Source organism: Triticum urartu, chromosome 5A (assembly GCF_056163025.1).
Source record: "Triticum urartu cultivar PI428250 chromosome 5A, HENAU_Tu73, whole genome shotgun sequence".
NCBI lineage: Eukaryota > Viridiplantae > Streptophyta > Magnoliopsida > Poales > Poaceae > Triticum > Triticum urartu.
This window is the reverse complement of record NC_141877.1, coordinates 519,222,127-519,232,684: the sequence shown is the minus strand read 5'-3', so window position 1 is coordinate 519,232,684 and position 10,558 is coordinate 519,222,127. Positions and strand designations below refer to the sequence as shown.

At 44.8% G+C, this 10,558-nt stretch overlaps 1 pseudogene; it reads left to right on the top strand.

Moving 5' to 3' along the window:
- The first annotated feature begins 6,678 nt into the window (after nt 1–6,678).
- LOC147972411 (protein FAR1-RELATED SEQUENCE 5-like) lies at nt 6,679–7,794 on the top strand (annotated as a pseudogene).
- Nucleotides 7,795–10,558: the final 2,764 nt, after the last annotated feature.

The following is a 10,558-nucleotide window of genomic DNA, read 5'->3' as shown; positions in this document are numbered from 1 at the left end:
AAGGATGTTTTGTTAATATTGTTGTGCTCTATCCATCCATGCCTTTGTTTGTAATTATGGAGCACCCTAGCTTGAGTCAATCAAGCTCTACTTTTGCTATAAAATGTTCCTGGCAGATTGTTAACATGTTTAGCGATTTTGCCGAGGATGTTGTTATTGATCCGTGCATGCTATGTTGTTGTTCTTGCCATGTCTAGCTTCTATGACATGTCTTCTTGATGGGTGTGTGCTTATTTTATCATGCCATGCTTTGTAGTGAGTGCATCAAGCTCGTAAACATGCCTACATGTTAATCTGTTTTGCCATGCTCTAGTTTTTCACTAAGTCTGAATCTATTTATGTTTTTGCTATGTTCACATGCTTGAAATTATATTCTCTGATCCCTTTTGGCTCATGGTCACTAAGGGACTTCTGTTATATGCTTGAGTAGCTTCATGCCATGCCTTTCTTTGCCATGTTATGTTCCTGTAGCATGTAGTTTTCATGCTCTAAAGTTTGCTTCCTGGTGATAAATTCCAGACTTGTGTTAATTTCACTAAGTCTGAAACCTGTTATCATTTGCACTTTTGCCATGCTTGTTTGAACCTGTTAATGAGTGAATTAGCCGTAGCTCAGTGTTCATCTTTTGTCAAGAATCATGAGTGGATCCCTGCCATGTATTTTGTTGCCATGTTTGAGTGCTGTAGCATATTTATCTTGATGCATTTAGTTGGCTACTTGCTATTTATCGCAGACCGGTGCCATATTTGTTTTGCTTGCCATTTCCAAACCGTGCATCCGATTTCGGTGATCTTTATATCGATTTCGACCGAAATCAACTCACCTTTCCAATGGCACTCTTGGTTTTCCAAGTTGAGGCCAGGTTAATTCATTCCTTTGCAAATCGTACATATGCATCACATACCGCATCCCGCATATCATGTTGCCATGTTCATGTGTTGGTTGTTTACTATGTTGTGTGCTTCTTTCCGGTGTTGCTTCTTCGGGTTGGTTCCATTAACGTCGCGTTTGTGAGGACCCGTTCGACTACATCCATTTGTCTTCTTCATGGACTCGTTCTTCTTCCTTGCAGGATTTCAGGCAAGATGACCATACCCTCGAAATCACTTCTATCTTTGCTTGCTAGTTGCTCGCTCTTTTGCTATGCCTATGCTGCAATACCTACCACTTGCTTATCATGCCTCCCATATTGTTAAGCCAAGCCTCTAACCCACATTGTTCTAGCAAAGTGTTGTTTGGCTATGTTACCGCTTTGCTCAGCCCCTCTTATAGCGTTGTTAGTTGCAGGCGAGGATGAAGGTTGTTCCTTGTTGGAACATGTTTATATGTGGGAATATCACAATATCTCTTATTTAATTAATGCATCTATATACTTGGTAAAGGGTGGAAGGCTCGGCCCTATGCCTGGTGTTTTGTTGCACTCTTGCCGCCCTAGTTTTCGTCATATCGGTGTTATGTTCCCGGATTTTGCGTTCCTTACGCGGTTGGGTTATAATGGGAACCCCTTGATAGTTTGCCTTGAATAAAACTCCTCCAGCAATGCCCAACATTGGTTTTACCATTCGCCACCTAGCCTTTTCTTTCCCTTGGGTTCTGCAGACTCAAGGGTCATCTTTATTAAACCCCTGGGCCAGTGCTCCTCTGAGTGTTGGTCCAACCTGTCAGCTGCCAGTGGCCACTAGGGGCAACTCTGGGTTGGCCTACCGGAACCTTGGACAATCCGGTGTGCCCTGAGAACGAGATATGTGTAGATCCTATCGGGATTTGTCGGCACATTCGGGTGGCTTTGCTGGTCTTGTTTTACCATTGTCGAAATGTCTTGTAACCGGGATTCCGAGCCTGATCGGGTCTTCCCGCTAGAAGGAATATCCTTCGTTGACCGTGAGAGCTTGTGATGGGCTAAGTTGGGACACCCCTGCAGGGATTTGAACTTTCGAAAGTCGTGCCCGCGGTTATGGGCAGATGGGAATTTGTTAATGTCCGGTTGTAGAAAACCTGAAGTTGATCTTAATTAAAATGCATCAACCGCGTGTGTAACCGTGATGGTCTCTTCCCGGCGAAGTTCGGGGAGTGAACACGGTGTTGGAGTTATGCTTGACGTAGGTTGTTCTAGGATCACTTCTTGATCATAGTTTCTCGACCGTGCTTTGCCTTCTCTTCTCGCTCTCATTTGCATATGTTAGCCACCATATATGCTAGTCGCTTGCTGCAGCTCCACATCATACCTTTTACCCTACCTATAAGCTTAAATAGTCTTGATCGCGAGGGTGTGAGATTGCTGAGTCCCCGTGGCTCACAGATACTTCCAAAACCAGTTTCAGGTGTCGATGAAATCGTGCAGATGACGCAACCAAGCTCAAGGAGGAGGTCGATGAAGATCTTGTCCTTTGTGTTGTTTCGTTCTAGTTGATCAGTAGTGGAGCCCAGTTGGGGTCGATCGGGGACCTTGTCGCATTTGGGGTTGTTCTTTATATTGGTTCTGTAGTCGGACCTTGATTGTATTCGGATGTTGTAATGCCGTATTCATGTATTGTGTGAAGTGGCGATTGTAATCCAACTATGTATCTCTTTCCCTTATGTATTACATGGGTTGTGTGAAGATTACCTCACTTGCGACATTTCTTTCAATGCGGTTATGCCTCTAAGTCGTGCTTCAACACGTGGGAGATATAGCCGCATCGAGGGCGTTACATCTCATGAGAGGCATGGGATCATCTTCGGGTGACATGGGTGGACGCATGTCTTCCGTTGTGCCTCACATACCTTCGCATGATGCCGGTGGAGATCTTGCCAACACCTTCCGAGCTCCCTATGATGATGCGGCACGACACAATGAAGAGGAGGACGAAGATGGTGATGAAGAATCAGAGAAAGAGGAGGACGAAGATGAGGATGAGTCATGATTGTTGATGTGCCCTTTGTTTGTGTGAACTTTTTTGTCATGAACTTGGTTCGATGATTTTGAACATGGTTGGATGATGATGTGGGTATGATTTGAACTTTTATGTCATGAACTGGTTTGGGTGGTTTTAAACTATTCTATGTCTTGTTTTGATATTTGAAATATCACCATATTGTCTCCAAAATGAACATAAGGCAAGCGCCGGCTGCTCGCCCGCGTTGTAGTTTAATGCGTCTGCTGGAACAGTGCGCGTGCAATTTTTTGCAGTGCATTGCGCGCCTGTTGAAGATGCTCTAAAAAGAGGGCAAGGGGTCCACCACGTAAAGGAACACGGAGGGCGACTGGGAAGGCGATCGCGTGGTGACCGTCCTCCCTCGCTAGAGTTAGGGTTCCTGGACGGGGGTGGTGAGGTTACGAAGGTGATCGGGGGCGGCGACAACGCTTCCCTCGGCATAGATCAGTGTAGTCTTTCTTCTCCATGGAGCAGAGCTATGGCGGAGAGGACGAAGGGAAAGGAGAAGGGATCCCCAGTGAAGAAGGCGACCCCGGCGGCAGCCACAACTCCGGGCACTCCTGGGAGCGGGGGCTCTGCAAAGTCCCTGGTCGAAATCAAAACACCGGATCCCACAGCAAGCCTGTCGGCTAGGTTGGGAGGGATGATTATGATGGATAAAGAAGCAGAGGGGTTCGTGTTTGAGGAAGCAGATCAGATCTTTCCCAAATACACCAAGTGGTCGGCTGTGGGGAAGTCTTTCTCCCCATGACCGCTCAATAGGGTTGTGCTTGAACGAACAATGCAACGGGCATGGGGATTACATCACGAAGCTAAGTTCCAGGATATGGGTGACAATATTTTTGTGGTACACTTTGGAAGCAAAGGTGACTGGAAGCACGCAATGAACAATGGACCTTGGCAATATGATTTTAACGTGCTCGCTCTGAAGGATTATGAGAGTAACACCCGCCCCTCAGAGATGGTTTTTGACAAGGTAGAGGTGTGGGTTCGTGTGATGGATCTGCCACCAGGGAAGCATATAGAGGAATTTGGTAAAAACCCCTTGGCAACTGGCTAGGGGATGTTGTGAAAGTAGATGTGGATCATGATGGAGTGGTCAGAGGCAATCAGCTTCGGGTGAGGGCAAAAATCTCGCTGTTTGAACCTTTGCTCCGGGTTTTCAAGCTTAGAGCATCTCGGGATGACAAAATAGGCACTTTGTTTGATTTCCATTACGAAAAAGTACCACACTTCAGTTTCGAGTGTGGTAGACTGGTGCATGCTGATGAAGATGTGATCCCCTTGTGGATTCATTGATGCAATGGGGGGATGGTTTAGAGCCTCCCCGGGACGAAGCACTGGCTACATGAATGAAGGCAAAGAAGGAAAGGCAAATAAGAGCAGCAGTTTTGTAAGTTCTCAATCAAATGATAGCAACAAAAGAGCTGACGACCATGGACGTGTGAGAAACCTCCTCACCAAATGTAACTTGAAAGCAGACTTTGATAAACTGGCGAGCTCACGCAATGGCGTTGAGAAAAGACCGGAAAGGGGAGAGGTATCAATCCCAGAGAAGAACCGCTTCCGTGGGGAGTGGGCAGCTGAGAGAGACCCGAGGCATGAAATAGAGCGGAAGAGGGAGAGGGATCTTCACGAACAGTTAAAAGAACAGCAAAGACAACATGTGAATTACCGAGAACTGACTAAGATTAGAAGACGTAATGAGCAAGCCGAGGTTCAGAGAGAGAATGACGGTATAGTACAAGTTACTATTACCCCACTGAGAGGAAGAAGGGATATTATGTGAGGAAGCCTTAGAGGGACAATTCAGACTATTATCGACGGGGTGAGAGCTCCCAGACCTCCCCTGGTTCAAGAAAGATGAGGCCAAGACAGATGTGGGTAGCGAAGGAAGGAAATGAGAGACAGTTAGGGCATGATGCGTTCATTCGCGATACAAGGCAGAAGACGTCTTCCGTGTTTGATCGTATCTCTGAATATGAAGAGATAGAACGGCGGAGCCTGCCAGGGATCGGGGCCGCCGAGAGCAATGATTGTCTTGGCCTGGAACTGTCAAGGACTGGGGTTGGACTCGACGGTAGGCGAACTTCGGGACCTGATACAGTCATACAACCCAGCAGTGGTGTTCTTATCGGAAACAAGGAAGAAAGCGGGGGCAATGGAGCGGCTGAAATGGAGTCTGGGTTTCATCCAAGGTGTGGCGGTTGACTGTAATGGAAAAAGTGGAGGACTAGCGCTATGGTGGAGAGACTATCTGGATGTCACAGTTCGGCCATGGTGCCAATACTATATTGATGCAAAAATAAAGAGTGAGGACAACACCTTCAGATTCACTAGAGAGGTGGTCTTCGGTACAACCCCCCAAGACGTATAAAGGGTAGGGCGGTCATTTTCACATGCCGTATAATAATACCCGCCCGCCGTAGGCGCGCCTGCGTCGCCGTACGGCGTTGTCGCGTACGGCCGCCCGTACGCGCCCACGTCCGCATGCACGGCCGCCCGTAGGCGCCCACGTCCGCATGCACGACCGCCCGCGCCCGCTGCATACGACCGAGTGATTAAAAAAACGATTGGCGAACCCTATCTTCAAGACGCCTCACCCGCCTCCTCTCGTGCCGCCGCCGCCATCTCCGGCAGTACCTGGCCGACGAAAAAAAACGTACGCGTTGTGCGCTACGCCGACAACCGCCTCGGTCGGGCAGATGCCTCCGCCGTCGGCAGCTCGTATCCGGCGAAAACCGCCTCATGTTTGACCAAGGCAACGAGGTAAGTGAGGCGCTGGCATAGTAATTTAAGAATGGATTTTAATTGAGAAGATGTTACGTGATGTTTGATTGGATATTTGATTATATATGAACGTGTATAGATTGAGGCTGAAATAGGATATGACGGTGATGATGGCGGTAGCGACGACGGATCATTGTCATTGGATGAAGACGAACATGACGGCGAAAATTATATGAGTTTGGATGATTCTTACAGTGGCAATGTAAGTGGTCTGCATGTTCTCAACCATATTTAATACAAGCATCCACGATTACAATAACATGTTTGACTGTGCACATATAGGAGGGGATGATGACAATGAGGATATGGATGTAGATGATTCATATGCTGAAAGCAGAAGCCATGTAGGTTATTTTAAAGTGAAATTAAATACGCATCAAGTCTTACATATCATATTTACAATTTGCGCAGATGGAAGTGGAAGGGTACTATCAGTGGAATTTTTTCGATGATGCCAATGACGAAAACGATATCGATGCATCTTATAATGACATCTCGAGCAAAGTAAGTAGTGGAAAGTGAATACATATGATAGTCCTTATACAACTATTTACTGACATATACGGTTGTTTGTATTTTTTTCAAGAAGAGGATGGTGACGCGTGCGAAAATGATGATGATGCCGATGGTGATTAGTGTAATTTTGATACTGGGTACGATGAATACCAGCAAGAATCACTGGACAGGCATTGGACGGTGATGTCCACGATGTTCAGGACAGACGAGGAGGCATATGATTTCTATAACGACTATGCGAAAAAGCGTGGCTTCAGCATTAGGAGGGACAACTTGAAATATAGTAAGGGTATCGACGCACGTAGGCGGTTGAGGAGATTTCTCTGTTCAAGGTCTGGGAAACGACAGGCCAAGTTTTGTACCATGGAAGGGAAGAAGCGCACGCTGAGAGCCGAGACTCGGTGCTATTGCGAGGCCCATCTAACTATGAAGGTTGACAGAGAGCGCTCCATTTGGTATGTCAGCAGTTTCAGCGATGATCATAGTCACACTCTTGCTAGACCAGATGAAGTTATATGTCTTCGATCTCATAATCAAATAAAGGAATACCAGAAGCTCGAGATCTTAGCAATGGCACGTGCTGGGCTAAAAAACATTGGATTTATGAGAACTTTGTTAGTAGGTATGGATCATATGCACTGGCTGGTTTCAGGAGGAGGAAGCTTTATAACATGTGTTATAGGGACAAAATGAAGTTGCTAGCAAAGGGTGATGCGGACACTGCGATTGGTATCATGATGACGAGAAAGACAAGGGATCCAGACTTTTTGTTTGAGCACACTATTGACGCAGAAGGAAAGCTGAAGAACATGGTCTGGTGTGATTCTCAGTCACGTCGGGATTACCTTGACTTTGGTGATGTAATTGTCTTCGACAGCACTTACAAGATGAATAGGTACGGAATGCCATTCATACCTTTTGTTGGTCTAAACAATCATCGTTGCACCACTGTGTTCGGTTGTGCAGTTGCGTCAGATGAGACGGAGGATACATACGTTTGGGTGTTGCATACCTTCTTAAGAGCTCATTGTCAGAAGAAGCCGAGGTCTGTAATTACTGACGGAGACGCAGCCATGGTAAGGGCCGTCAGGAAGGTCCTTACTGACGTGTGGCATCGACTTTGTTCGTGGCATATTGAGAAAAACATGCAGAACACCTCCACCACAAGTCCCTTAAGGAGTCCAGGTCTCTTATTTATTATGCCACTACACATGATGAGTTTGAGGCGAGATGGGCAGCTTTTAGAGCTAAATGGGAGTTGGAGAAAACTGAAACATGGTTGCGTAGGATGTACCGGACGAAAAGGCTTTGGGCTGCGTCATATCTCACCGGTGGGTTTTTCCTTGGTATGCGGAGTAACCAGAGGAGCGAGAGTCTGAACTCTTGCCTTCATATGCATCTTGACTCTGGCATGACAATTGTTGATATGGTTGTGCATTATGAGAACTGCATTGTTCGGCTCCGTGAGAATGAGCCACACGACGACTGCATGTCCACACAGACACTCCCTGTACCAGTACTCGACGAGTTCAAACGCATTGAAAAAGTCGCTGCCCGTGACTTCACTGGGTGAACTTTTACCTCTTGCAGAAAGAAATGAAGAAGGCAGCGGATCTTGAGATCATAGATAGACTGAGTGGAGCCGTCAGTAGGAGATTCATAGTGGCATGTAAAAATAACAGGCAACTGAGATTCAAAGTGGACTATACACCTAGTAATTCAGAAGAAACAGTGAAGTGCAGTTGTGATAGTATGGAACGTAAAGGTCTTCCATGCAAGCATGTTCTTTATGTTTTAGCCAGGTTGAACGTGCAGGACTTACCTAGGTGCTTAGTGCTGCGAAGATTCAACAAGAATGCTAGAGGTGGACTGCGCGTGAAACGCACTAGCGATCTCTTCGCATGGGGATGGGCAGGTACTGAGGAGAGAACTAAGTACAGTGAGTTGACTATTTTGTCTGCAGAAGCAAATCATGCGGCATGTCATAAACCATTTCTATTTGATAAACTGAAGGCTGCTCTGGAGGATGTGATAGCAAATAAGGATGTTCAGGAGGAAGATTATGTGAGACAACATAGAGTTGCACATGATGATGCTTTTCTGCCGAATCAAAATCATGTTTTTGTTGGTGATCCAGAAAAAATCAATACGAAAGGAGCACCGAAAGGGCATAATAACAAAGGCCGTGGTAAGGAACCTGGCGTGACTACAAACGGTAGACCCAAAGGTTTTGATGAGAAACCTCCTGTACGTCTATGCAGTTTATGCAGAGGAAAAGGTCATTTCAAAAACAATTGTCCTTAAAATCCAAAGTATGTGCACACCATTTCATTAACGTTCTTTTCTTGTTTAGTTAATACTTTGAAAAATTTTGACGTATATTACAATTTTTCTCTGCAGGAACATGGCATGATGATCATAGCAAAGAAATATTTGAATAAAAAGAACAACTTCTGATTACAGTTGACGATTTATTTGGTTGTCTTAAAGCATAGTACTTACATATTTGTTTCGTTACATCGATACGGAAGCGGTGTTTACTTATGTCATATTTGTTGGCACTATACTTGTTGTTCTTAATACGATATGCGACATACAAATTTTACGTTATAATATAATATGCGTTATACAAATTTAACATAATATGTAATATATACATTTTATTCGTACAAATATATGATTTTGTGTATAAATAATGCATGTTGGGCGATCAGAGGCACTGCACAGCCGCCAGTTGTTTTAATTCAAAAAGATAACGTTAACAGGCGCGGCTGGCCCGCGAGTTGCGCCAGCGGGCGCAAAGAGGCGGTACGTACGAGGAGGATTCAGGAGCCGATGCAGAGGGCGATCCCGAGGCTGACGCCACCCTTGGCCGCAGAGGGGCGCACGTACGAGGAGGATCCAGTAGGCGCCGCGGAGGGCGATCCCGAGGCTGACGCCGCCCTCGGGCGCAGAGGGGCGCACGCGGGCCGATGTAGAATCAACCTCGGGGCCGGCAACGGCCAACCCTAGGGCGACGCGCGGCGCGGGCCCGCGGGCCAGATGACGTGGCCCATGTGCACCATGTAGCGGCGAACGTGCGGCGCGGGCGGCGCTCGCCTCTAAGATATCGTCATCATATATCATCGGGGTATTTTAAAACCCCAAATCGTATATTCGCGAGAACACTCATTGAACATAAATTATAAATAAAATAATAAAATAATAAATGATTAAAATGTATTTTTAATAAATTTGCCAGGGTACATAAACTTGACATGCTAAAAATATTTGAAACTCACATAAAAAAATAAAGCATCCACACACAATCCTCAGTCATGAACAAATAATATTATTTCGACAATCACGTAGAATTGTCGTATGATATTTTTATTTTTGTTTCCTCTTCGCAAGTCGAATTACTTTGTTCTTCACTTCTGTAAGCTTATTTTCAGGGGACATAATAATTCTAGCTATCATTCTTTCTCTCGAACTATAAATAGATTCCTGAAAAGTAATAAAAATAATATTATTTTCATCACTTATATATGATATAGTGTACTAATTTTAATACTTAAAATGTACCCACCTGAGAAATAGCAGTAATAAATTTTTCTCCGTCCCTGTATTGAAAACAGCGAAGGACGAACAGTCCACATGAGTTCCCGTGTTAAAAAACATAAATGCAATTTTGAAAGCACGTTAAGTAATATAGCACTTGATCAATTAATGTATTTCAAAAGCACATGCTACATTTAACTCACCCATCTTCTTGTTGAGGCATGTCGTAGGGGACTATAGGCCATGCAGACACATCCGGGAACGACATAATAGCATTGTCATTTGCATCTTGAATATCTTCTGCAAGTTGCTCTCTCTGATAAAAAAATATGAACACATTGACTACATACGGTAAACAAATTATATGGTTAATTGTATACACATGAATATGAAACTTACAAAATTTTCAACGAATTTCCTGGTAGCTTCAGAGATATTTTCTTCCCCCCTCAAAGAATCAAGAATACGGAACTCTTTCTTTCTAGTGTGTAAAACACATGTAATCCAATAGTTTTTATCCTTATTTAAAGCAAAATAAGCCTATTTCATAACTTAAATATTGTTAGTAAGCTCGGATTTCACATAAGATAGTAATGAAAATACAAATCTACAATACAAACGGTACCTTCGGTTTTGCAAAATATTCTGTCATGCATTTGTTGAGAGGTTCATTTGCATGTGCTAAACCTTCTGGATCGTCTATCGACTTCCCTCGTCTTACTGACTTTGACCGAGTGTTCAATAACCAGTAAGATCTATGTGTGGGTACAAGATACCTGTCTTTGACGATACTTGAA